This window comes from Camelus bactrianus, chromosome 1 (assembly GCF_048773025.1).
Source record: "Camelus bactrianus isolate YW-2024 breed Bactrian camel chromosome 1, ASM4877302v1, whole genome shotgun sequence".
Taxonomy (NCBI): domain Eukaryota; kingdom Metazoa; phylum Chordata; class Mammalia; order Artiodactyla; family Camelidae; genus Camelus; species Camelus bactrianus.
The window spans coordinates 53,626,866-53,633,251 of NC_133539.1; positions in this window are offsets into that span (position 1 = coordinate 53,626,866).

Consider the following 6,386-nt stretch of genomic DNA (forward strand, 5'->3'; position numbering starts at 1 on the left):
TGGCTTATGTTCAGTATTTTCGGGTATCACCTTAGGGACTGAGAGTGTTGGGCTGCTGAAACCCAAAAAGCCCACAACGGGAGAAAAAGTCACAATAGCATCTTCTCCTCTCTTACCTAGATCCTCACCCATTTCAATTACATCGCATAATAGAAACCATGGTACAGTCTGAAATCTTAAGAGATCAAAACCGTCCTGAAATATTTCCAACCTCTCCTAAACCCTGCTACATGTATGTATGTGTTGAAATAGGAAGGCATTAAGCACATATTGCAATCACATTGATTACTACTTGTCATCATTACAGATGGGCCTGAAGAAGTCTAGGGTTTTAATGAGCCAGTATGGATTTCATGTTCTACTTTTGGTCTGAGAGACAGCAGTAGCTTCTTTCAGTGGGGACTGATTCCAAGTCTGAAATTTTTAAGGTCAGCTTGCTTCCCTTTGGATGGGATGCTTATCAGATCTTTAGGGTAAAGTAGAAGGAAGAAAAGAAAAATTTTCTAGGGAATCTGATTTATTAGAGAGCTGGCATGGATAATTCAGGGCGCTTTCATCAAGAACTTTCAACGTCAGCTGCTTCAGCTCTTCTCTTCACTGTCTCTATAAAATTCTGGAAGAAGTATTACTTATGATATCTTCCAGTCTCTAGGATGCATTTTCTTTGAACTTATCAGAATGCTTTTCTTTTCTCTTCACTTATCTGATTGCATTATTTTCACAGTACTATTCATACGGATTATCACTGTGTATATTTGATGGGAGAAAATTTTGTGGAGGTGAAAAACTCATCGTTTTTGCGTTTGTCCAGTGGCTCTAAAAGTCAAGGCCCTGAGCAATGCCCACATGGTGTGACTGCCCTCTCTCACTACTCCTTCCTTTTTTTCCGTAAGTAGTTTAGTAGAATGGACTAATATGTCCTTATCCCTACAGTGTTACTGTAAGCGTGAAGCTTGGAAATTTTTGAGTTGAGGAAGGAGCACTTGATAAAGTTAACTCTGCAGCTGTAGATCACGTGAGCACACAGGCGTGGAATTGTGTATCTTTTCTCGAAAAATGGTCCATAGATGAAATGGTGTAAATTTCAGTTTTTCAGGAGCCTGGGTGAATTTAACTTTGACTGTGAGCCAGTAATCCCCAACCATTTGCATCTCCCTGGCACTAGCATACTGGAATCTGGGAAAGAAGAGTTTTGTACTATGGGTGCAATTGTCACAGCAATGGATCCATCAAGAGGCTATTCTTTTTCTCTAGAGCAATAAAAAGGGATATGAAATTTCTGAGTGAACATAGGAGCAGCTGAGATTTGAAAACAGAAAGCCTGTATCAGTCAGAATAGTCCTGTAGCTTTTGGACAAAGCTTACATACCCTTGTATTCTGTTTCCTTTTGGCTTTCGGAATCACCGTGTGTTTTGATTTTTGCCTCTACTGTCAAGTCAATTGGTTTCTTTTTTTAAAATGTATTCTCTTAACTAAAATGAGCTCTTCTTGCCTTTTCCTTACCCCTCCCATTTTCCAAGCACCATTTTAATTAAGGTGGAGATGGACAGAAATACCACATCTCTTATAGAAGCCATGGAAAGAGGAGATGCAAAATAAAAGCCCTCAAGACACGAGTGTTCTTATCAATAAGCTTCAGAGACTGTCAGAAAAAAATGACTTAGAGAAACAGTTATAATAGTTTATTTCCTATTTCACCTTTGAGTCAGAATAGGAGACAAAGGGTTCCATTTGACAGCAAAATAATATTTTCCCTCCTAACTGATGATCTGGCTTTTGGAATGGAGTTTTTAATAAAAGTTCAGCGGAAGAATTTGGGGTGACGGCTAGTGAAGAGATAAGGGTAGCAATAATGTTGATTTCATCATCTCTAACCATGAAAGGAGAGTGGGTGTGTGCGTGCATGCACGTGCTCACAGTGTGTGGTGAATGCGTGTCTGTATCTGAGACAGAAGGAGCGGATGAATAGAACTGACAACTGTTAAAACATATCTCAGTAAGTGTTGATTTCCTACCGTCAATATGTTTGTGATCTCCTATTCCAACCTGATTTCAGAACTCTGAAGTAGGCATATTTCTCCTTGCATTACTCTCCTATCTCTATAGGAACTTTCTTCTTCCCTTCATTGCTTACAGAGCCCCCATCTCAGCCTCTAATTCAGGCCCAATCTTACCTGGCCATGGTAAACACTCTACAGAGTTCAGCACCTTTGCGTGAATATTTGCTTTTCCATTGTCTCATGCATGTGTTCCTGTTTTCCAAGGCAAGTTTTGCCCCCCCCCCAAATAAGCTAGATTATAAAGTACAAAATATCACAAGGAAATAAGCTAGATCTAGATGAAGTTGCTTAAATAGACAGCGTAGTTTTCACCACCTGCCTAGATCATCACCAGAATTTCAGATGAAATCTGAATCTGTACTCAACCACAGCAACCCTGATGGTGAATTGTATTAAATACGGTGAATGTACAAACAGGCCAAGAATGTGTCGTGGCTTGCTTGGAAGTGTAATATTACTAATTTGCATATTTTGCAAGTTATCACTGAGATCTGATGATTTGTCCAAGTAAAGTGCTTAAAAATATAAAAGTGTAATGGGTTCATTGTCCATTGCACTCTGACATTGCCTGTTGACACATCCTAGTGTATTTTAATGCTTTTTCACGCTTGACATAGCACTACTGTACAGTAATTAAGTTCCCATGAATATGTTCAGTAATGATTGCTATTTAAACTGATTAACCATTGATTCATTCCTATCAACTCAATGACAAGTCTGCTTCGCAAATTAAACAAGTCAACAAGATTATGACAGTCTTAACTTACATCATTTAATTTGAAGAAGAACCATAAGAATAAGACTAGACTAGGAAAATATGTTTGGCACTGATCACTGTAAATTCACTTTTAATGACTTGCATTTCATTCAGTGTGTGTACTGAAGTTTTCTTACAAGGATGAAAGATAGGGATTCGTGTGAAAAGTACTCAATTCACAAAATGTCCCTAGGAATCCAGAAATAAATTGTAAAATAAATGTGCAGGGCTTATCACACAGATTTACTTCATCTCAGACTATTTACTTTGGCTAAGCAGATCAGATGGGCTTCTGCTGTTGCACATGTACATAACTCTTAAAATTAAAAAAAAAAAAAAAAGGTAAGTATTCTGCCCGAAAACATTCCCTAACTGCTTCCCTTCTCTTTGAATTCTTCTGAAAATGCTGCTTTCCCTCAGATTTCTGTGTAGCCTAGGAATGTATCCAAACTACATAACCTGGTGTTTGGAGACCCACATATTTCGTTTTCCAACCTTGTCATTGACTTCTCTCCAGCATGAGCTCTCTTTCAGAGGATTTCGTCTACTAACCCTCCTACAAACAAATACTTCCCAGAATCTCCTGCACAGCTCTCTCTAGTCGCTGATTCCTTTACCTTGATCTCTCTAAGAAATAAACATTTTGCAATTTTTAAAAAAACACTGGCTATTTTTTTTTTCCTTTCTGCTTGTCCTTCTTCTACATTAGAGTGTAAATTACTCAGAAATGGTTTCCTTCCAGCCTAAACTGTCACAAATAGTCATACACATTTTGTGCTGCATGGCACTAGGAAACCGTACCCACACTGACCACAGTGTAAACCATGGGCCCCAAGGTCTGCCTGCCTCCATAGACTTTGTCAGCATATCAGCAAGCAGCTGAGCCAGCAGTGGACACACATCCAATCCTAGGCGATAACAAACCTGGGCATCAGTTTAAAAAGCAGAAATGAGAAGAAGAGAATGAAGGAAGGAAATCTTGACTCTGCCCATGCAGGAGGCAGAGAACCAGAGAACCGAAACCGGGACCTGTTGCCTAGACTTCTTTAAAGGTTCAAAATTAACCTGTAGTTGGCCTTAGTGATACTTCTGCTTGAGTGATGGAAAAAGCCACCCTGAAGGAACAGAAAGCCCTGTCTAGACCTACTCCACAGGACCGCAGTGTTTAAGGGTCTCGCTCACTCGATCTAGCTCCACCACGTTGTTTAAGGGCCCCTGGTCACCGAATCTTGTTCTGGCAGAGTGTTTGTTCCACAGAGCAGAACAAACTGGAAAGCAAGCGGGAAAGGAGCAGCCAATGGAGAGAGATCAAGAAACATCAAAGAAATAGATAAAAGGACCTAGCTGAGACCCCCAAAAGTAGGAGTTCTTACAGCAAGACACCTGCCCTTACAACTCCCTGACCCAAGTGTCTTTTCACTTGAGTGTCTTTTCCTCTTTTTCTCTTTTGAGCAATAAAGCAGCTTTCACTTTGCCCCTTTGTCTCCCCTGTGAATTCTTTCATGGCCGGAAGACAAGAACCTACTCTGGGGTTCTCCTCCTTTTAGGGGGTTCCCCATCTGCTAACAAATACTAACACACAGGTCAGAGAATTTCCTTATCTTCATGTCCAACTGCTCTACTTCAAATGTTGCAAATGGTGAGCCTGGTTGATGGGTCAAAACACAGGGAGTTTAGGGGTTAGATCTTCTTGACCCGGGGGAGGTACCTTGCAACTGGGAATTTGGCCTCAGTTACCTTTCTAGACTTCTGCATTATCGACAGCCTCATGCCAACCGCTTTTGTTGGTTATTGTTAAACAATAAAAATTGATTTCTCTTTTCTAATACTCCTGATAAAAACTCATGAACTTGTTTATGAAACCTTTTTCCTATTTTGGCCTCTGACTTCCTGTGACACTGTTCCCCCTGCCCCTGCCCCTCATCCCTTGGTCACTCTTTCCTCTGCTCTTTTTCATTAATATTCCTTTTCTGATTTCTTTCCTCTTTTTGTTCCTTCAGTGGTCATCCTTTAAGGTTCATTATCCATGCTCTGTTTTTCTCTCTGTACTCTGTCTCAAGACACCTCATACAGTTATTACATTTCCTCATCGTCTCTATGTGGAAGATGGATAATAATACCAATTTATTCATATATTTCTGACCTTTTCTCAAGCTTTGCACCCATATTTCCAATGCTCTACTGAACATGATCAACGGGATATGCTGCCATCCAATAAAATTTAATGTGTCTAAACAAAACCTTCCTCCAGGAAATTCTTCCTTCTCTGTATCTGTTAATGTACTATCAGTCTTCCCACCAAGGATTGAAACCTTGAAGCTATCTTTTTTATTTCCTTTTACTTATCTCCTATAACCTCCTAAACTGTCAGTAATCAAGGGATGCTAATAATTCATTGTAAATTACCTCCCACATCTGGCACTTTCATTACATTCCCATCATTACCACAGTGCATGTCCTTACTACTTTACATCTGGATTCAGATTAAGATACAGGAATTATTTAGTGAGCACCTGCTAGGTGCCAGATAGTGCTAACAGCTTTCACAAAAACTGAATGTTTCTCTAGATTTTCTCTCTTTTAAACTACGCTCAACCCAAATTTTACCTTAATAGTCATAAAACCTTTAGTCATCTCTTTTTCCCCCAGGCAAAATCCTTCTAGTGGCAAGTGTATTTCTTCACTTCTTTTCAACATTAACTCTACTCGACTGAAGCTACATCTTTACTTACTGCTCTATACATTATGATATATTGAAAACAATGGCCATAGACTTTTCCCATCCTCAGATGAATACCACTTTGCGAGGTGAATCTGTAGTTCCTCCAATCAAAATGCGGCTTCTAATTTTCCATGTTGTCTCGTGGCCAGCTTTGGCCAATGGGACAATAGGAAACATGACTCAGCAGAGACTTGAAAAGTGAACTTGCATCAGGACTTCCCCATTCTTGTTGCACTTGGAACCTTAAGAACAACATGTTCATGCACCTAAGCCAGCATGATGGAGGAGCACTCCAGCTTACAGTGAAGAATGACCAGACACAGAAAAGAGGCCTTCCTTAATTAACAGCCATCAGCCAACCCCCCAGCTTCCTACATGTGCATGAGAGACTCTGTAGAAGTCAGCAAAACCAGCATGAACTAGAACAACTATTCAGTCACCCACAAAATTGTAAACTAAATAAACTAGTTGTTTTAAAGCACTACATTTTGGTGGGGGTTGTTATGCAGCAAAAGGTAACAAATCCCTTGGTCTAGTTGCCCTCTTTTTGACACCCTTCTTAAATACTCTGGTTCCACGATGCTGTCTCTCTCTTTTCGGAGATTTTATGGCATTCTGACTACACCAATAGTTTCAGGAGATCCTGTGGTTTTCTTATGCAATGCCACCAGTGTCTCTTTCATGGGAACAGCTGGTCTATACCACTGTTTTTTCTCTTTTGTGTCTAATGGGCTTTATCCATAAACCTTGGATAAACTATAACCTTGGCATTTAACCATATCCTGTCTTACTGTTAACATCGTTTGAGCCTAAGTCTGTTTTCTCTAAGTAGGTCACAAATCTGAC